This window comes from Carassius auratus, chromosome 28 (genome assembly GCF_003368295.1).
Source record: "Carassius auratus strain Wakin chromosome 28, ASM336829v1, whole genome shotgun sequence".
Lineage (NCBI taxonomy): Eukaryota > Metazoa > Chordata > Actinopteri > Cypriniformes > Cyprinidae > Carassius > Carassius auratus.
In genome coordinates this window covers 242,688-264,782 of record NC_039270.1, presented here as the reverse complement: position 1 = coordinate 264,782, position 22,095 = coordinate 242,688, and the positions used below count along the sequence as shown (strand labels likewise).

Here is a 22,095-nt window from a genome sequence, read left to right as displayed (position 1 = left end):
GTTACATCTAACCTCAGCGACTGACAACGTGTCCGGCTCATGTTACACTCCGAGAAATCAAAAGACAACCCAATCTGTTTTTAGGGTCATTGGGCCGGTGGAATGCTGACATTATGTTCATGCATAATTATAACACAATGCACATAAGATCAGATTCAAGGGCAGTTTTGAATTCTCACCTCTTCACTTGGTGGTGCATTTAATTCTATTGCGAACACACTATATTAAAAACGCTCGTCTGGTCTTGTCTGGACACGCAAGCTTCCCGTTTAACTGACTCCGGTTCCTCTCTGTGTTGTTGCACAACAGCTCAAGTTCAGCGTTTCCCACACATCTGTAGTACGAGGATCCTACGCTGCCTTATTACAGCACTGCTCTTCAGAAATAAGCATACACAGCCCGACAGTGTCAGAACTTGCAGACTCACATAATTCCACTGATATTGTTCCTGTAAAACATGCTCAAATTGTTCTGGGATGTTTTGATTCGTTGAAGACTGTGTGAACTTTCCTGACCTACAGTCAAAATTAGGTCAGTACTCTTAAATCAAAATGCCATATAGAGTATGTCTGTGAATATTTAGCTTTGCACTCCTGTAACTTTCATAGCAGCATATTCACTTGTTATATTCAAAACCTGTAATACTACATAGCCATACGTAAAGTGAGGCTCGAAAGTTTGGGAACCCCTTGCAGAATCTGTGAAAATGTGAATAATTTTAACAAAATAAGAGATCATACTAAATGCATGTTATTTTTTTTATGTAGTACTGTCCTGAGTAAGATTTTGGACATAAAAGATGTTTACATTCAGAAGTTTGTGGTTTTTAATACTGTGTGCTGTTAGCTGATGATCCAAGACTGTCTAATAGCACACAGTATTAAGAACCAAGGGTTCACAAACTTTTGAATGCAAACATCTTTTATGTCCAAAATATAACTCAGGACAGTACTACATAAAAAAAAAATAACATGCATTTAGTATGATCTCTCTTATTTTGTTAAAATTATTCACATTTTCACAGATTCTGCAAGGGGTTCCCAAACTTTCGATCCCCACTGTAAACACACTCCGTTGCCTGCTGTACAATGAAACTAACTTGACATATGTGTATAGAAAGAATTAATAAAAGATCCAGGGCTTCTCCACCCTGCTAAACATCAAAACACAAGCAGAACAGAGGCATATGGACGAGGGCCCGCTCCACAAAGGCTATGATTTCAATGATTTCATTTCATTTCTGATGGTCCAATAGTTCAAAATAAGGCTCTTGTGAAGAGACGCATAAACAAAAAGCTGCAGTGCGCAGAAAGCCAGAGTAAAAGCTCATGTTCAAACACATGGACACGTCAGATGCACTACAGAGTAAATCAGATGTGATCCTGCTTCACACACACCTCACAAACTGGGTTTCCTACACCTCTTTCAGTCTCAGGCAGATTAATCACTCGCAGCGCTGAATCACGTTATTAGAGGCGTTTGCTACGACAAGTACTGGGAACTGACTATGTGCTAAATATACTGCAGCACGCCTTGAGAAAATATCTTACAAATGCCAAACTAGATTAGAAAACGTACTTCAGAGGGCAAGACAATACTTTACAGTTTTGAGTGAATACAAACTGTATCTTTACAATGTGACAAAATTATTATATACATTTGCATCAGGAAAAAATATAGTATTCATTTCTTTTAACAATTTGAAAATACCCTATGACCATTAGTGGTGACTTTGGTAGGGACAAGCACTTACAAGAAAGCACACAAAAATCTAGTGAAATAATCTAATAGCAGGTTTAATTCTGAAAGCCAGCCATAAGCAACTGATTATTCAGATTCTGTGAGTAAACAGGATGTGATTTCCTGCCATATCTGATGTGGGGTTTTGTCCCAGAGCACCAGTTTAGAATATGAACGGATTGGATTCCGTCAGACTTTAATAAAAGTACATGATTTCAACCGCCAAACCGTCTGGCATCGTGTGACACGTTTCCTGATTTCCGACTCGCTCCTGATTTGATCTTGATTGGCGGTGGATGTTTGAACGCGTCTTCTCTCCTGCAGGCCGGTTGAACTCGATGTGGTGGAAGCGTGCTAATCACACACAGACAATGGAAACAAAACCACAGACCTGCGGGCCACTTCATTAAACCCGCTCTGATTAACAACCAACAGAGCCAGTGGCGCACACACGATAACATCAGCTTGATCTGAATCACCTACAATTTACTGAACTAAGAACTAACTCAAAGTTCATTTTTTACTCTACGTCGTTAAAAACAAAGCTTGCAGACGGTAAAGCACAGAGTTCCCGATACATTCTACTGAGTAACTGTGATTTAAGGTCAGGTTAAGTAAAGAGCGAAGTGTTCATTCCAGCAGCATCCGGGCACAAAGGCTCAGTAAAGGTCAGAGGGTCACAGAGACAGCTCTGAACAACAGGTGATATGGGAGCGGTCGTCTCTCTGATAAGACCCAATGACAGAGCGGCGGAAAGGAAAAGTGAGCCGGAGCCCTTCTGCCAGCCCTGTCCAACCTCAGCTGAAAGAAGTGACATCTAAGAGCTCTGTGAATACAGACACTGCTGAAGGCCTTTTTCTACCATTAAATAGTTACTACATGCTAAATACTTGGTTATGTACCCACTTCTCGCGCTCGTGATTCTTTAGCTCCGCCCACACATCACGCCTCCAACCGGTCGTGTTTTTCCCGGGAAAAATCGGTACAGACTATCTTTCTCTTATGAATATAATAAAACTAAAGACTTTTTGGAGTTATGTAGGATGCAGTACTACTCTATAGGTACTCAAGATTAACAGGATATTGAGTGAAAACCAGCATTTCACCTTTAAAGATTTTACCTTTTATTTTTTTATCAAGTGAGAGCAGAATTTATAGAGCCCGCCTGTGGTCTTATAATGTTCTAACCTGAAACTAAACATTTTTAAAAAATGTATCCCTGAAACATAAATCATATACTACTAGTCTGGCCACGCAGTTTGCTCTGGACCAGAAAAGGCAAAGCCAGTAGAGCCCTCTCATCTGGATTGTGTTTCCTGTTGGCTGGATGACGAACACCCCACTGGTAATCTCTTACATGCTTCTATCCTTTTCAGATGACTGTACGCTTGAACACAAACATTAAACAACATGGAAGCAAGAGAGCGACCTTTCAGACTGACAGACTACAGGAGGAGACAAGAGGACATGCCAAGTTCAAGCAAGTGGTCTGCAGAGATACGCGATTCTTTATCACACAATATTTCAGTTTCCCCGAAGCCAGCGCTTTCACGGTCATCGATATCCACCCATTAAAGGTTTAGATCAACCTTTGTATCTTGATCGTTTAAATGCATTCATAGATGTATTAGCTACAATAAAACTAATAAACTTAATCAAATGTGGGTCAGTTTCTCACTAGGGTTGCAAAAAGGTGGACAATCTCCAGCAAGTTTTGGAAACTTTGTATGTCCAGACAAGACCAGACGAGCGTTTTTAATATAGTGTGTACTCAATAGAATTAAATGCACCACCAAAGTTTCTGAAATATTCCAGGGATTTTGGGAAATTTAACGGAAATGTTCCACCACTTTGCTGGCCTATTTCTCACACAAAGTTATTATATGTCTCCAAATTTCAATATCAAGGTCAGCACTGATAGCCTCATGGTTTGTCCATGGACACACAGGGCAACTTTGCTCGCAACGTCCTGAGTTCGAATCCTGTCTCAAGGTCCTCTGCAGATCCAGCTCACCTCTCTCTCCAATCTCGCATCTTTCTTGTCTACTCTCTACTCTCATGTCCCGATGAAGGCATAAAAAAGACCAAATTCATTTTAATATTGTTGACTTTCATGATACTTTCTATGTGCTTTCTGGACCCTGAAATATCATTTGCTTTCCTTTGGCAAAGAACAGCTTGAACATGCTGCTGATTTTCCTCTTTTGTGTTCAACAGTAAAAAAGGGTTTAGAAGTGTTCCAGTTGTAGCCAAGATGTTGTCACTGAACTGTAAAAGACTGTATTATACAGGAAATATATTTCTGCCATACTTCAGATTGGGCCTTGGCGTGGTTACATAACATGGCCACAACCGTCTTCCTTCACATAGATGTTGAAAACAAAAGGACATCTTGCACTGGACGCACAAGCCATGCCATGCTGTTTTACTGGGATTAGAAACAGCTTCTTCCATGGTGGGCTCCGATCCCACAAAACGCGAGCACATGGTTCCCATTGTGGTTTAAAGCAGACCAGGAGGGTTACGCTGCTGGTTCCTGGCCTCATGGTGTGAAGTGAATGCCTTCAGGTCCAGGGGAACACTGCTGATCCGAGCTGAGGTCCAGGGGAACGAGGTCAGGAGGGACAGCGGAGGCAGCAGACGTGCTCCTGTGTTGATGGAGTGGCCTGACACAAACAGTCGGTAGGCGAGGGGATATGAAACGGCGTTGAAATGCAGCGGATCTGGGTTTTCAGAGCCCACCTGACATTGCGGAGACACCAGAGAAGGGAATACCTTTGAAGAGGGTATTATGGAAATGGGAGAAAGTTAAAGATGACAGGAGGACTGCTGAAGGACAGCGGGATGGTGGGAAATGAGAGGACTGAGTGTGTGTAAACACTTGTAAAATGGTTGGCTGTTTTCTTTGACAAACACACATACAGAAGCACAGCAGGTAAAGGGTTTAGTCACTCAGTCAGATGGTCCAGAGTTCTTCAGGACTGATTCTTGTGTTCTCGTGACAAAGAAGGCACAATGTTTGACTGCCCGTGTCATATGGCAGCAACAATTACAGGCAAGGTTTTAAAAGTTCACAGAGTGGGGTCTCCTATAAGGACATGCACAGTGAAGCATATCTAGTCCCATTCAGTAAACCAATTAAATTCCCCCAGAACCCCAGAGAGACCAACTGACTGTGCGATGCATTTACTGTCTAAGTGAGCTACACACATTTACAGACGAGAAATAAAAATGACAATTGGCATCTGTATGTATAAGTAGTGCAACTATTTCAATTACTTTGTTAAAGTAATATAACTGATTACAATGATTACTTTAAGATTATTTTTCTAAATCTCTCATGTTTTCAACTGTTAATCATTTTCAAACATGATACATGACAGGAAACACTGGCATCTAAACATGCCTTGAAAAAACTGTTAATCTTAAAAAAACAAGGCATATACATACACCCAAATAGAAAATAAAAACAGTTATTAAACAAGTCCGTTAATGAAACAACGGTTATAAAATGGTTAATGAAATTTGGAAATCAATAAATCTGTATGTGAAAATATTCATATGCACCCCCCTTTGTAATTAACATTTTCATACGTTAATTATGGTTAACCTCAAGCCCAAGTATTAGCCTAGACTTCAACACACAACTGGCCTGTTGACAAGAAGAGCATTTGATAAAATGAGTGAAAAGCATCCCAGTGACTTAAGTTGGAGATGGTACCAAAGCCATATATTAAAGAGACCTCGGGGTGGGCATGTTTGACCACCCAGAACACGATAGCAACATGCTAACACTCAAAACACCCTAATAACTGCATAACAATGTCCTGGAAACCACATACAATGCCATAGTATTATGGAGGCAAGTGTTATGGGCAATTGCTATTTACATTTTCTCTAGGAAATTCCAAAATCTCTCATGGACCTTTCTCTTTTTCTTCTTGTGGAGATGTCTTAATTTACATTCTGAGATTAAAGGTCAAACAGGAGGCAGCCTTGTTCTGACCTTGTGTTTCCAGAAGTCAGATAGGTCACTTGACCCCCACCAGCACTCGGTTAAGTCTATTGACCATTTCCGTTCATTACCGCCCATTGCCCTTACTCTTTATCCCTTTTCACTGAGCGTGATGTCATGTTTTCCCTTTTTGCTTAGATAGGAGAGAGTAGGAGGCAATGGCTTTAATTAAATGCCTCCTGAAGGGCTTCTGCTATTTTCCATTCAAGAAGCGCTTCCATAAAACTTGAGTCATTGAGTCCCAACACTCTTCCAACCACTGAACCGTGTGCTGAGAGGCTGGCCAAGCACCAGAAGCACCTCACGAGTGTCTTCGGTAGTCCTGCTAGCAATGCTGGATCAGCGGTTTTCTTTCGACATTCATACTGATGATTACTATATTCCTGTCTTCAAATCACACACCAACACTCTGCTTCTTCCAACGAGGGTCAGTCAAAAGAGATGATTTGGCTTTAGTCCCAGTAAGGACTTAATCTGACTAAATGTCACCCATAAACAAGTGATTCAAAGGTCTGGTCTAGGCGGTACGAGATCCCCCCCAGGCCAACAAGCAACTACATCAGTGTCTGCTTCTAATTTGCCCTGTTTATCATTGCGAATGGAGTCAGCCACTCTTTGTCCTTGTCAGAAAAATAAACATTGGCCACACTTAGAGCATATTGCTCCAAAACACTTCGCTTTCATAAACACTATTAGGCTTTATCCAGGTCTTGTCTACACGTCTGAGGACAGATCATAAAACCATGGAGTAGATATTTTGAATAAACACTGCGGGACGAATTCTAAACTTTAAGCAACTAAATCCTATGTTTTATTGACAAACCACTCGTAGACCAATTTAACCAAGCACTTTGTGAAGTCATTAGGACTTCTTTCGATAGAATAAGCCAGGTTGATGGACATCAGCCAGTCACATGTATAATAGTGCTACTACTGCCAAAGGCAAGCTCTTAAGTCCAGTGTTATTTAAAATGGATGTTTGTGTACATTTTTTTGTGAATATGGACAAGAGCATTATAATAGCACACATCCAGTCAACTTTAGACATTACTATAAGTCACTTTACAACTATGGCTGTATTTATACCGGCACAAAAAAAAAACAGATTTTTTGCTCTCATTTAATACAAATCAGAATTTTTTTGCTCATGCGTTAACACAAAAATCAGCATGAGATCCAATTTGTTCGCATTCAATCTTTAATGGGATACATATCCGATGTCTGGACATCTGACCTACATCTAAACAAACATATCCTATTCCCCTCTGAACTCTTGAGCCAACCCAATGCATTTTATGAGGCGGGAACAATATGTAAGAGATTATGTAACATTCAGGAGCTGGTTTTTAAAACCCTGTCCTGTGAATTTTGCATTAAGACACGTCAACTAATTCTCATTAGAATATTGGCAGACTGTTAAGTTTACGGTTAAGGTTAGCAGAATAAGTTGATGTATAGTTGCAAAGTTACGTATAGTTCGAAGAATGTCTAAAGGGGGCCATCAAAAAAAGGGTTATCTTCGTTCTTTTACAATTTCGTATTCACATTTGGTATATCGAGCATTAAAATAATGCAATCAGCATGTACGAACAAACCACGCTAACAGCAGGTGCAAGTGATTGTTAGCGAAATTCCATGCTTAGTGTTTGGGCCTCTTCACCATTGGGTTTATAACAGGATGATGAAGTGTCCCAATGATCAAGTAATTAAAAGGGTGCATCTTCACAAAGCAACACAGATCAAAAGAAGACTTCTGCTCAACGTGGGATAACGCGATTTCTATAGAAAGAACAGTGCAGCAACATTCTTCTGAGACTTTGCTCATCAGGTGTCCCCATGTCCAGCAAAATGCTTGGACTGACAAGGCTTAAATGATGTCTCAAACAGCTGAGGGGGTCTGGATATGTGCGAGCGGGCAAGCCGAGGACCCACTAAAGCTAATCCATCCTTTCTCTTCTACTGAGTTTTCCTAGGGTGTGTAAAAGCTGAGGCTGACACTTTTTCCTCTGGTTGCCCTTATGCCCGTCTTTGAGGAGGGACAATACCCGACCAGCTGAGCTTTGAGTGCAACTCGGTCCTGTGGAAGTCTAGGTGCAGACAAAAGCCACGTGTGGCGAGGCCGAGAAACTGGAGCCACTGGCCATGAGGAGCTGTTTTAATGCGAGCTGACTGTCTGTACCTCCTCCTCCTCCTATATGTCCTTCTTAATCCTCAACTTCATGAAAGCCCCACACGCCAGAGCCGACTGCCAAAACCTCAGCCAACCTTTGTAGGGAACAAAAAAGCAAAAGTTGCCGAGGTCGCAGCAGGCCTGGACCACCTGCTCGCAGAACTCAATTGCACTCGGCAACAGTGAAAGAAAGTAAGTTGCGGTCACTCTTATGATCTTGCCGTACAAAGGAACAAATTGCGTTCCTCTGGCCTGTCCTCCGCGGGTCAGGAATCAGGGTGAGAGCCTGTGATTGGCGCTCTCAGGAAGTCTATTTGTTTGGCGAGCATGCCTGTAGCCAGAGTTCCATTCATAGCTCCTTTCATCTCCTGCTTTTCTATTCTTCTGGTGTGCATTTGTTGAGGCACTTCTCTCCAAATTGAATGTTATTATTCCAAACAGTCCCGATGGTACGTCTTATCATTTATTTACTGTTGAGTGGCAGAGGCCGGCGGGTGGGTGAGAGCATCTGCTGTCCTTCTGTAGCCTAGATTAAAGGGATGGCCCGAGTCGGAGAGCGACAAAGTGCTTCATCATCATCATCATCTTAATTGCAAGGCTTTTTAAAGTTCTGATCATTGCTAGCTTTAATCTACAGGCTCATGTAAACAAGGACCAATAGGAAGGCTCCTGGAGAACATATATGACCATTAGCAAGGGGCCCAGTCACAGACCAGCATTAGATGAATGTCGAGTCGGGTGTAAAGCATGTTACCTGATGTAAAAACTCCTCCATAATGAAGCATGCATGAGTAATGAGAGTCTGACTTTACAATGCTACATTCATCATGTGTCAGAGCGCTAGTGTAGATAGCTGGAAGCTAATTCATGCAGGTGTGACTGTGTGGTGGTTAAGCAGAACTGGACTATGATGCATGTGCCGGAGGATTACAGTCTCGCCGGCCCGGGACGACCACCCAACATGAGGCACACGGCAAGACACAAACATGTCTGCTCTACATTCACAAGCTCACATAAAAATAATACTGTACTTCTCCCATGTAAAATATAAACGCATATACATTTTACTTTTAACTAGTCACCCTGGTAGCACAAGTCAAGCTAAAAAATAATGGCTAAACCTTACTAAGAATAGAAACCAACAGAAATGTGGATTAAAAGGCATCCATTTCAATAGTGCAGTTTCGTAGCTGGTGTGTCCGGTCACTAGATGTCAAGTAGCACCATTCAGCTGCTAATTCCTGATCTGCTCTCTCAAATCCTGTCAGCGGACTGAAAACCTAAATCATCTTTTAAATCCATTCTTTTTCTTTTAAAGCTTAAAGGGGTAGGTCAGCCAAAAATGAATGAACTCTTCTTATGTTGTTCCAAACCCATAAGACTTTTGTTCACCTTAGAACCACAATATAAGACATTTGTAACAAAACCGGACAGATTTCTGTTTTTCCACTAAGAAGTCCAGGCAACCAAAACTTTGATGCTTCAAAACATTCATAAAGCGATCGTAAAATAAATCCATACGAAGTTTTCATAATCACCTTTTTTATGATAACCAGGTTTCATTTAGGCTTTTATTCACATAAAAACTTTAATAAACACACATAAAAAGGCCTCATTAAATATATTAAACAGTAGCTAAAATGTGCTGCTTGATATTTTGGTTTTGTGGACATTCTGTGTAGGGACAGAAATCTCCAGGTTTCATTAAAAATATCCTTGTTTGGGTTTGAAGATGAACAAAAGTGATCGGTTTGGAACTACAGGAGGATGAGTGGATGATGACATAATTTGTTTGTTTGTTTCTTTGGGGGGGGGGGGTGAACTAATTAATATGGCGGTTAATATGCAGGTGAATATCTTGCACAAAATATATAAAACTGTTCAGAATAGCAAATAAAAAAAATTGTAAATAAAAAAAATGTTGTGCTATTGAGCTAGAAAGGATGATGCAGATTTGTTGAGATTGGAAGAATGGTGGAAATGAAATACAATCAATTATTATTTTCTTATACAACATACACCATTCACATTACCAAACATCTTGTCTTTGTTTTTGAGTGGCTGTGATATCAGTGCGACTCTATGAAAGTTGTGAGAGGTTGGCATGAGTTTTGAGGGAAAATGTTTTTATAATGTTTCCCATCCTGCTTCTTGAATTTGTTGTTTCTTTCAGAAATAAACATCAGTGCAATCACAGAGTCACAAATACTGTACCAATTCTAAGTAACTGTCAGATTTGTACTTTACTTATGAGTTTAGGACTATATTACAAAGAAGAAAATGTTGAAAAAGTGTGCGAATGCATAAAGCGCAGTATAATTTGAAATCCTGATTTTATAGTCCAAAGCATTCAATTCACACAGACTGACCATCACGTAGAGAACACGTGATCATGCTGGATACACACTTCACAATATCACACAGCTGGATTCCACTAAGTTTGCAAGGTTCGTGAAATTAAATGTTTATTAGTCATTTAAAGATTTGTTTAAATTATATAAATACATATTTGCTTGATGCTGACGACAAACCAGAAAGTATCATAATTGCCTTTCTATTACTAATGGGACTAATATAAAGATCCTGGTCTACACTGGCGTTTTCACTGCGTGCTACACAACCAAAACGTATGCAGGAACAACCATAGATATTATAGGTAGATTTCCTTATTAAGATGACAGATGTCTCTGTGCTTGGAGCGGTCGTATAGCTATGGGGGAATCTACTTATACATATCTATGGGTACAATAATGCGCATGATGTAATTGTTTACCGGTCGTCAAGGTTAGGCTGAGGGAATGTGGGCGACCACGCCCTCCTTTTCAAAAGTTTCCCTTTTGGTCCGTTTACACTGAAATGCAACCTGAGTTTTCAAACCAAAACGGGGTCTGCAGCGTTTTTAAAAGTCTCAGTTTCAGAGGGTCGAAAAACACATGTGTAGTGTAAATGATAGGTGTCAACTAGCAAAAGTTATGGTAAAAATGCAGGGCCTATGTCCATCAGTGAACCAAGTCTCCTGACATGGGTCCCAAGCTTTATTAAACTGGTAAGCTGAGCCTCTTAGAAGATTCTTTTCACAAATAGGAGGACATCACAAATCCATTGTAATTGTCAGATATCTAGCTGTTGTGACAGCGCCTGCTAACAGTTATCCTAGCACACAGTTTGAGACACAGATGAAAGGAGCTTTATCACAGTAATTAGCCACATCACAGCGGTATGAACTTCATCAGGTAAACTTCAGACTTTACTATGATTACCCAATCATACTGTACCATCTCCCAACAACTGTCCACTGTCCTATTACCTTATTAATAAACTACTGTGAATCAGGCTATATGGTTAATGGTGTTCTGGTTTAAAAACGGCAGCCAAATGAAAAGCAGCAGTGGATTTTATGATCATGATCAGAACCACACTCCCACGGTTTACTGATCCCAAGAACCATTACAACCAAATGCCATGAGCATGGGTTGAGGGATCTCCAAGGAATCAACAAGAGCGGCTCTCTTTTGGCTGAGTTTGGTGTTCACACAGACCTGATGGAACAACACTATACGCTACAGAAACCAGATTTAAAATCTCACCGTGAAGATCTGTGTGAAGCATCACATCTGACATCGTGGAGTTCACCTCACCCAGCTTCAAAATAAAGAAGAAAGAGAAAAACAATGTTAGCACCTTGATTTAACAACACTGAATCTATCTCTGAAGCACATTTAAATACTGAAATGAACCAAGTAGTGGTCAAACAGTGGACATTATTATGACTAATAGCTAATATACCAACAAGTAATCAGGATAGTTGATTAATGACATCATATTTACATGCAATAATGGGCTAAAACGATTAGATAACAACTGAGAAGAACACAAACTGTATACAGGATACAAAATAATGACTCATCATTTGGAAGATGTGAATACTTTGTAAAGTTACCAGACAGTGGCCGGTAAATTACAATGTTTTAAACTCCGTTGTAAAATTGATAGTGTGCCCCTCACCAATGTAGGCATTTCAAATCAAAGCATCTGAGAAGGCGATACAACCTCATACAACTTCAGATGACGTTTAAGCTACTGGAAAATGGACCATCAGAGGTTTAACTTGGATCTCTGTGCATGTGGTGACACGTACAATAAATGGATATTCCCAGATGGATACACTTCATTATTATAAAGCCTCATGTTATGTATGGGCAATAGGAGTGTGCTCACTTTCTCAACTGTTTGGATACTTGTGGTCTACAGCATATCTTTGGCTTAAGACTTCATTAGGGTTACGTAACACACCAGCACTGATCAGTATCTGCAACAGCTTCCCAAAAACTGTCCCGTCACACTCACTGTAATGGCATACTGACCACTGAAACCCATCCTAACAGACACCAAACAGCTGGCAAGCTCAGACTGAGAGAGATCAACTGTAGTCTGGACAGAATACAGGCGGGGTATCTTGCATCCAGTGTGTGTCATTCAGGGATTTGGGGAGTAACTCGCAGCTCAAGCCAGAGTCTATTTCTAGAAGATTTCCAAAAATAAAGTCCTGAGTTCCCAATCTGGCAGCAGAGAGCCAGCATGAAGTCAGCGGTGCCATCACGTCACTGCTGACGAAACACTGATCTCGAACAGAAGGTCAACAGACCTCCAGCGAGAACCGCTGCGAGAGTCATTCGATTGGCAAATCAAAGCCACGTCAACGCAAGACACCAAAACCACCGAGAACAAGATGGTTCATTAGCACATGTTTATCAAGAGAGTGCAACCTAAAATCATGTTGCTCCAAACCTTTTTTTCCACAAAATGAGCAGAGTGATCAAGAGCTGCCAATTTACAGAAACATGACCACTGAGGTATTACGAAAGTAGACCATAAGACGCACGCAGTGTTTTTAACATCCTCTGAAGTCAAACCATAACTTTGTCTATGAAAGTATAAATATATAATTATAAATATCTGACAAAAAAAAATAAAAATATGGCAGCGCAGCGCAAACATCCTGCTAAAAGTCACCTTTGTGTTCCACATAAAAGTCTTGACTGTTACAGAAAGTTGCGCTGGGCTGCTCCTGTGTTTCTGTCGTTTCAGAAGCGCCACCTACTGGCAGAGAAAGAGTTTGTATTTTCATTCAGCTGGTCTCAAGTGTCTATGTCCAGTATGAAGGGCACTGCCACTGACATAAGAACAAGTGAACATCACTTCACAGGAAATGGAAAGAGAAATTTACCCACGAGCCATTGCGTATTATTCTCAGTTCTGCTTGAAGTGTGGCTAAAATAAACATGGTGAAAATGAGGCAATGCTTCGGTATTTTGCAGTTGTTTCAGCTATGCTTTGGTGGACACACAGCCTTAGGTGTTTTGCAATGACCAATTAGGATAGTTAAATTTTAATTTACATTGGTCATTTATATTTAGTTGTTTTGTACAATTACTTTATAGCGCCATAGTCTTACTGTCTGTCAGCAACACCCTCATTTTACTTTCTCCTTATGGAGATGAAGTCCATGGATCATAACTGAGAGCGATCTGTTATCAAACACTCGCTGTACGTCAGATGCTTATGGAGCCGACAGGACTGCTGCTCGACACCAATTAGTCACGCTGAGTGCCATGAAAATGTTTTCTGGGAAATCGTACGTAGGTCGACAGGAAAGCTGCCAAAGAGCGACTGCACATTCAGGTGTGGTGAGTTGATGTAGCATGCTCGATATTTGATACGGACCAGAATGCCAAAAGTGCTTACTGTGTGTCACTTCAAGCGAATGTGCTGATGTGCACACAACTGAATCTGCACTAGGGGTGTGCGATATAGATTACCTGCGATAACATTGTAATTGTTGTTTTAACGATGTGTGGTTTGACATTATCGAGTATTTTGCAAAAACCATTCAAAACACACCTACAGCACCCACGCATTACGTGAAGTCTAGTATAGTGCGTTTAGAGTGCGCTGTTCACTGCATGATTCAGTCTTTTAAAATACATTTAGAATGGTCATTTACAGCATATAGTTAACCAATTTCACACAAATAGTTTTTTCTCCAAAAATTACCATCATTACAAATGTGATATTGATTTTGAAAAACGGTTCAATTAACAAATTTTAGATACCATATTTCCTGTTTTTGCGTAATTTTGACATGAAAAATAATTCACAGCCACAGCACTGTTTTGCGTCTCTGAGCGACATGACAGTGTTTCGTTCCTGAATAATTCAACTGTTTCAATTATTCATTAAATCGCAATGACTCACTAATTAACAGTGACTTGCTGCCACCTACTGGTTGTTTTAATTTCACATTTAAAGTGTCTTTTAATTATTTAAATAGTTTCAAATAACAGTATTCAATGTTTTCCGTTTAATTTGTCAAAACATTATTTATACATTTGTACTGCAGGTTAAATGCATTCATGTCCTGCATTAAACAGTGTGAAAACACATCTATAAGCCCCTTCAGATGCAGTGTCTATGTTTCCTCTGCATTGCAAAGATGAATTTTGTTGATAATGATTTCATTTGTTTGATAACATCACAAAAGTCTTTTTATTCTAATTCACTGATTAAATTTAAGAATTTGGCTCAAAAGATAAGACACTTTTTAAAAATTGTCTTTATAAAGGTAAATATGTCCATAAAATGTAAAATTCAGTTTATATTCCACACAGAATATGAAAAACTTCAGCAGCCATCAAGATACCAGCACAACGTGCAGAATGTCATCTAATTATCATCAATAAAATGACAGAAAATACCTGAGATCTAATTTTTTGTCAATATCGCACACCCCTAATCTGCACCATATTTTTTAGCCATTTTGTGTGTAACTTAGTTAGTAAGGTTGTTAAGTTTAGGTATCGGGTAGAATATGGTCATGCAGAATATGTGCTTTATAAGTACTAATAATCAGCCTGTTGGCATGCTAATAAACAACTATGCATGCTCCCTATGCTGTGTTACGTTAGCTGTTATTGAAATATCTAATATTGTACAAATGTAAAATATCACATTATGTATTATGCAACGTCACACTATACTACCTATTTTGTCAAAGTTATGTGCTGGAACTTGGTTCCACCCAACTAAATATATGTTTATGAGCGCATGAGACCAGTACGTGTAGAAGTGCACAAACTGCACACGAGAAGTGAGTTCTGTTGACATGAAGAGTGTTGTCAGAACACATCAGGTGATCAGATGATGATGCAACCCCACAGATAAAACTGCTCAACACATGCCCATCACCGGTGTCAAAATGTCTGGGAGAAACCAGACTGTGTCAACACAAAGCAAGCCAAACCACAGAACGATCCGGTTCCACCTGAAGAAACGGCGACTTTCGCTAATGCGCGCGTGGGGGGCCGTGCAGACAGACGTGGACGGTGGTCGGCGAGCAGGAGGCCCTGTGCACCACGATCACGACCCATTGTTGGCAAGGAGGAACCAGAGGCTGCATCTGGAACAGACACACTCGACCGCACCTTCCCGTTCCCAGGTGCCTTGCCACTCTCGCTTTCAGGCAGGACTGGACCGTCGCACGCCAAAAACAGACTCCTGAGAGTCCTGAAGTCATCCGGGCTTCAGCTAGTGGTCTGAAGAGACAAGTTTAGGCTGCTTGTCAGCTTTTATGTACAAGACAGATTGACAGGATGATTTGGAGGCCATAGCTTTAGTTTTAGGAGGAATTTTAATGGGAGGCTAAGTGATTTGGGCAATATTTGATCTCAGTCTTAAGGAGTATGTTGAGTTTAGTGGCTGTAGCTGTTATCTGTGATTTTATTTCAACATTTCTACAATACCAGCACCATGGCTTTGTTAAGCCAACATAAAGTCAAAATATATCCAATGTGGTATCATTGCAGTTCTAAATAAATGGGTCACAGGAGCAGAAAAGCAATCTCAAGTAGCACAGGTATATTTGTAGCTATAGCCAAAAATACACTGTATGGGTCAAAATGTTTCATTTTTCTTTTAAATCAAAAATAATTTCCTACTGTAAATATATCACAACTTAATTTTTGATAAGTTCAAACCTCATTTGGAGATTTTCTCAATATTGTATTTTTTTTGCACATTCAGTTTTCAGATTTTCAAATAGTTGTATTTAAAAGCTAAATAAATAAGCTTTCCATCGATGTATAAATTAAACCGGTTTTGTGGTCCCGGGTCACACATCTGATGACACTAAATTCAATCGGACACAGGGCCCCTGAAGGGCTCGACAGGAAGGGGTCCCTACAAACAAAACTTCTTCAATTCATGAAGAGCCCTTCTACCTCACCATTAGTGAAGCAGACATACAATGTTTACTCTTATCAAAGTCATTTTGCTAATGAAAAATCTTAGATCATTAGACTCTTTATTGACATTTGTTTTTTGTTGGTTTAAATAGATTAGAAATGAGGCAAGATGTACGATACTCCTAACATTTAGCTGCTGTATCATTAAATTGACTTTAAGATTTACGATGTAGTTATGGTGAAGTATGGACTTAGTTGATCAATTTGGACTCCATTAAAAAGGACTGTCTTTGCATTACAGATCAAAATAGCTAAACAAGCTGCATTCATTTCAGCACAATGTCTCGTTTTTCAATCCAACACATTTCACTTAAAGAGGTTTGCGAAGCTTTAAAATACGAAGCAAAATGCATAATGTTCAAAACTGTTATGAACTACACCAGCAGTTTACACACACAAAAATGACTTCAACACCAAATGGCTAGTGATGAACGGCTAAATAATGGCTAATTATGAGTGGATCTATTTTACACAGATGCATGACATGGGAAGCCTTCAGAGCTTTACTTCCACACATATCCACTCATTCCCATTCACCTACTATAAACACAGTCCCAAAAACCATTTGAGAGCAGGTTAAATATTAGATGTGTGGCTGACGGTAGCGGTGTAAAATGAGCTGTTGACATGGAGACATAAGCCCTGGAATACGTCACATAACTCAGGACCGCAGAAAACAGTGACGATGAAGGAGCTCGCATATCAGCACAATAACATCACGCTCTGGAATGTGATCACATGCTATAATCAAGTTCAAATAGGGCTGTATCGAGTTAAAACCGCATCAAACTGCATTAGCTGAAAGTTTCCTGAACAACAATGATAAAATGTTACCTAATGCCAAACTTATCAATAGTACTAAAAATATAATTCATGCAAAATAGCATTTAATTTCTCCTTCGATTCTGAGGTGTTGTTTTAATCAGTTTTTTTTTAAAAAGAGATCAGGCCTTGTTAAGCTGGTTATTAGGGCTGTCAAAAAAACTAAATTTCATTTTGAATATACATCGACATTAAAATAAATATGCATAATTGAATGCAAAAACTTTGCGTTCTAATTCTAAGCAAGTGTCAGGCAGCCTTATTAGTGGTACACAAGCTACGATGACGATGTAGGTGTCACTGCATTTTAACGTTTTTTTTTTTTAGGCTATTCAGTTGTAGCCACGGGATGCGGCGCTGCTACATTGTTAATTCAAAATATTGCACAAAAATACAACATGAATGCGGAGAAGATCTTGTCAACATCAAAAGTGAAACCCAAGTCGTTCACACAAAACAAGTCGCGAGAATTTATGCCGTTTTTCCCCATTCCTCTGCATCTCATGTTCACAGTTGTATTATTTTATTGCTTTGAAGGAATGTGCATTAGTAATATTTACTTGTGGCCTCAGGAGAAAAGACAAAAACTAGTTCCCACCAACTGAAAAAATGCATTTTAATTTATATTGATAAATGTTGATAACATTTAGGTACAAAATTTGAATTGAGTTTTAGCCATTTTGATGTGTTTATAGTCCAACCATTGCGCTTTGTGGACCCTCTTTCTGCAGACGGTTCTAGTTGATTCATGTGATCACGTCTCTGAAATGCTCTCCAGTCTCGGTCAAACCGGTTACCGTCCTGTCACTAATGTCTGTGATGGACCGTTCTCATGGAGACATCTCTGTGTTGATGTTTTGAGCCATGTTCATTTTTAACACTGCATGTTTGGTTAAGCATTGCACAGGTTTCATGAGTGAGAGCTCATAATGGAAAGAAAGCACCAGCCCATTGGTCCGGGAACTGTGTCGGAACAGGAACAAAAGATGACTTCACAAGCCAAGAATCTGGAGTATGTGAACGAGAGACAGTCATTTAGTGAGCGTTAATGCACACCTACTGTAGATCCGAGACACCTGTGAGGAGCGTCAGCTGGGAAAAACCCTCACCGCACACCCACAATGCACTACACAAGACAACAGCCTCAGACTGATGCCCAGCTGTAGGGACAAAAGACAAGAAACCCTAAATGGTGGGACGGACTACGTCTCGCAGTGTTTCTGCTGTGGCTCTAAACAGAAAATGCACTGATTTGTGGCTTACACTGAGAATTTCCTTCACAATCAATCAGAAAATGTTTTTTAGGATGGAAACTTTTTCATGAGGGAGGAAGTACATTGCCATCATGTAGCTCAATGAGAGGCACACTTGGGAATACTTTAAAAAAGTACTTCTCACAGAAACAATACACTCAAGTGTGAACTGAGCGTAATGTTTTCAGACAGTTGACGTTTGCAACTGCAAATGTGTTATAGATTCAATTTAGATTGATGCAATTAGCTGAACTTGCAATTTAATTAAATGTAATATCTAATAACACTACAGTTGAAATGACGTGCTTAAGTATGTTAGTCAACACATCAAAATATGTGCTTATGTACATTACGATAAAATCTAGCAATTTAAAATCAATATTTTAATTTGACCATTACAAACAGCACTTTTAAAAGTGTACTTAAGTGTACGTAAAGAGACTATAGTTTCTTAACACGCTTAAGTGGAATTTATTTCATTAATATTAGGGACTTTTTTGATACACTTTCACACCAGAAAAATAAATACCAAATATGGTACCAATATGTGCACTTTAGGTCATATAATGTACCAATATACATCTTTTACGAGTAAGGAAGGTACAAAAGTATAACTTTCAGTGACAACTTCTGTACCTTGTTTTCAGAGTGTGTTCAGGTGCACATTTAGTACAATTTACAACACTTCTTTTCACAACGGCTGATTCAAAATCCTAAAATATTCACAATATTTGGCTTAAATGACCTAGATGCTAGATTTATATACGAGTTAGGTTTAAAAGTGACCTGATTCATAGCATTGAATATATAATTATATTGTATAAAATGATTTTGATGATAATTTTCTTTAGCGAAGCTGTTACTTGCGGCTGTGAAATGAGAGTGAGCAGTCATTTAGTCATTATTACGGCTCATCCGTGTCAACAGGACGGAAAGACCCACTCTGTGGTGGCGTGACTACATCCTACTTCTTTTTTCCCGAGTGTTTGTGTTGACACCTGTGTGGACAGGGGCTCGGGAGAGACAATGGGCCGTGTGTTGATGCTCCGACAGAGAACCACATGGGGTAGAAGCGCTCTGACAGAACAGGGAAACGAGCGCACAGGCGGCCGGTGTGGTGAGCCCACAATGGGATCCAGAGCCCCGTCTTCCACCTTTATTGTGTGCGTCGGTTCACCACATGCCCGGTTTTCCTTCCCTGAGACTGACAGCTCAGACAATCAGAGTCATTGTGCTGTTTCCGAACACCGTACGGGTAGCACTGCAGCGTACGCCGTGTGTCACACTGCAGGACGAGACCATCAGCGCACAAGAGAGGGGACCGAAACATTAACATGATGTTCGCATCACCTGATTCTGGATACAAATTAAATATCACGCCATGCACAGACTGTCCTGTCTCTTTGATTCAAATCTAGATCCAGTCACACCAGCCCTTGAAACCCTTGAAGTGAACACACTTGCCCCCTGTGTAATCTACTGTACATTTACTTTTAAAAGTAATACATTACAAATATTGCACAACTACATTGATAAGTAACTAACTGCATTACTCGGTTACTTTTGATGGATAGTAATGCATTGTTACTTTTGCGTAAATGTCTTTTTATTAACAAAAAACCCCAAAGTTATATTTTTGGCATCTGTAAAGGCCATTTCACAACAAGAATGAAATTAACAAGCAACAGGCTGAAGAAAACACGTCTGCACTGACAGGAAAGGTGTCAGTTGAAAAAACAGTAAAACTAAGAAACTTGCGTTACTTTTTTGAAAAAGTAACTCATATTTTCTTGTTAATTTAGAAGTAATGCATTACTTTTCTTTTTAACTCCAGTAACTATCAATGCTTTACCCTCAACACTGGCAGAATGCAAACAGGACTTAGTGTTCATCAAAGAGACTGAAAACCATCGGCCTCTCCAGTGAACGCCTGCTTCGCAAAGCAGATTCTTGATTTATCGCTCATTGTTGTGTGTGCGTCTGCGGAGCCGCCACATGCCCGCGGACCACTGCGCAGTCATGTCCTCGCCCGCAGCAGCCTATCATTACAGCCGTCATGCAGCAATCCCACAAGCCCCGACAGAGACCGACACACACCTGGAGGCCCAAACATCCTGTTCCCAGCGCGGCCGCCGCACACAAACATGGCAACCCCTTCACGGGCGGTTATTCAAGCCCTCTCTCCTGGCAAACCGCAAATGTTTTTCTGCTTTTGCATTGGTGCTCATTGTTACTGTGCTTCATGTCTGTGCAGTGCCTCGATTGGAGGGCTCTGGGTGCCAGCTACCACAGGTGCTGCTCCCGTGGGCTAGAGCGAGCGAGCGAGCGAATATTGACACTGCCTTGTGTAAACATTTAACGCCTAAAGACTTCAGAACACAATCTGAATCTTCCTGTATTATTCACTGCGAATGACAGATTTACAGCTTTTCATCTTTAAGAAAACATGCTCATTGTGGGTGTCTCATGACTTCGCCCAGCCTTACAGCACATCCATCTAATCTCGTCTGTCCTGCAACAGCACACATGCTTGAGATTCCGGACCTTGGGAATGGAAGCGGCAAACACATGTGGACGCCCCTGCGAACAACGATTCGACATGTTGTCAAACCGTCACGTAACCCGACACGAGTGGATTTCCAGAAAGTATGTTCGCCAATGCTCATGGTTTTCAAGAGCACCAGAAGTATCCATGAAGCATAAAAGCCTCAGACCCATTTTGTTCTTCTGCAATTGGAGATTGAAAGTCAAAGTCATAATGAATGTTACATAATTTAAACGAATTAAAGCAACACATTTTTGAAGATTTTGCTTTTACTTAATTGTGTCCAATTTACTTAAATACATAAAACTTAAGTTTACCTTTTACTTAACTGAAAAGTTGACGTGTTTTTTTTAGTTCCCGGTATGCTTTGTATAGGGCTGGATCAGGAAAGGTGATGTTGAAATTAAATGTTATTTTATGTTTCTGAGCAAAGACAAAGGCCTGTTTGTGTAAAATGTTCAGTTATGTTGGGCATTTCAAATAGTTTCTGTTTTGTTGACGTTTCTGTGGTGAAGAGTAGAGCTGTGGTTAGGCTGTGGTGATAATGTGCAGCACTTAATGACAATAGTCAAAAGCCAAATTCAACTCTTTCTGATTGTTGCAAATGTTGGCTATGCTAGCTGCACTGGTTACTTTATTTGCATAATTATAATAGTACTTAATTGTATAATTACACTTTACGTAACGGGTAACAGTAATTAGTGCTGTCAAATTATTAATCCCAATTGAATCACATCCAAAATAAAAGTGTTGACTGTATATATGTATTATGTATAATACAAACACATGCATGTATATTTTTAGGAAAATGTTATGTTTATATATTAAATAGATTTACAAACTTGTTTTGGATGCGATTAATCGTTTGACAGCATTAACGTTAACAAAACGCACTTACTACAGTGTTAGGACTGGGTTTGGTTAAGGGTTAGTTTGTAATTACTGTTTATTGACATGTAACAAATGAAACAAAGACACTGTAAAATAAAGTGTTGACAGGTTAAATAAATGACAGGTTTTACCTAACAGATTTATAGTGGGCTTCACTGTTAAATCTAGGTTGTCTTTACTCAACATCTAAGATGAAATCGGACTAAACTGGGTGCACAACATTGTACCGAGTAGATTCTATAGGTATGTTTTCACAGTGGAGCTACATAAACATTCGTCATTATTCTACAGCAGTCAGTATGAATCTTCCTGTGGATCTCTCTCAAAGCATCCTGAGCTTTGCAGGGCCTTTTTCCATC

At 39.9% G+C, this 22,095-nt stretch overlaps 1 long non-coding RNA gene across 4 annotated transcripts in view; it reads right to left on the bottom strand.

Moving 5' to 3' along the window:
- Window positions 1–22,095, bottom strand: part of LOC113046552 (uncharacterized) — a 44,283-nt gene that overhangs the window by 2,771 nt on the left and 19,417 nt on the right. For all 4 annotated transcript variants that reach the window (XR_003276113.1, XR_003276114.1, XR_003276116.1 and 1 more), the window contains one exon: window positions 11,513–11,567. This is a non-coding gene — a long non-coding RNA (uncharacterized LOC113046552). The remainder of the gene's footprint in view (window positions 1–11,512; window positions 11,568–22,095) is intronic.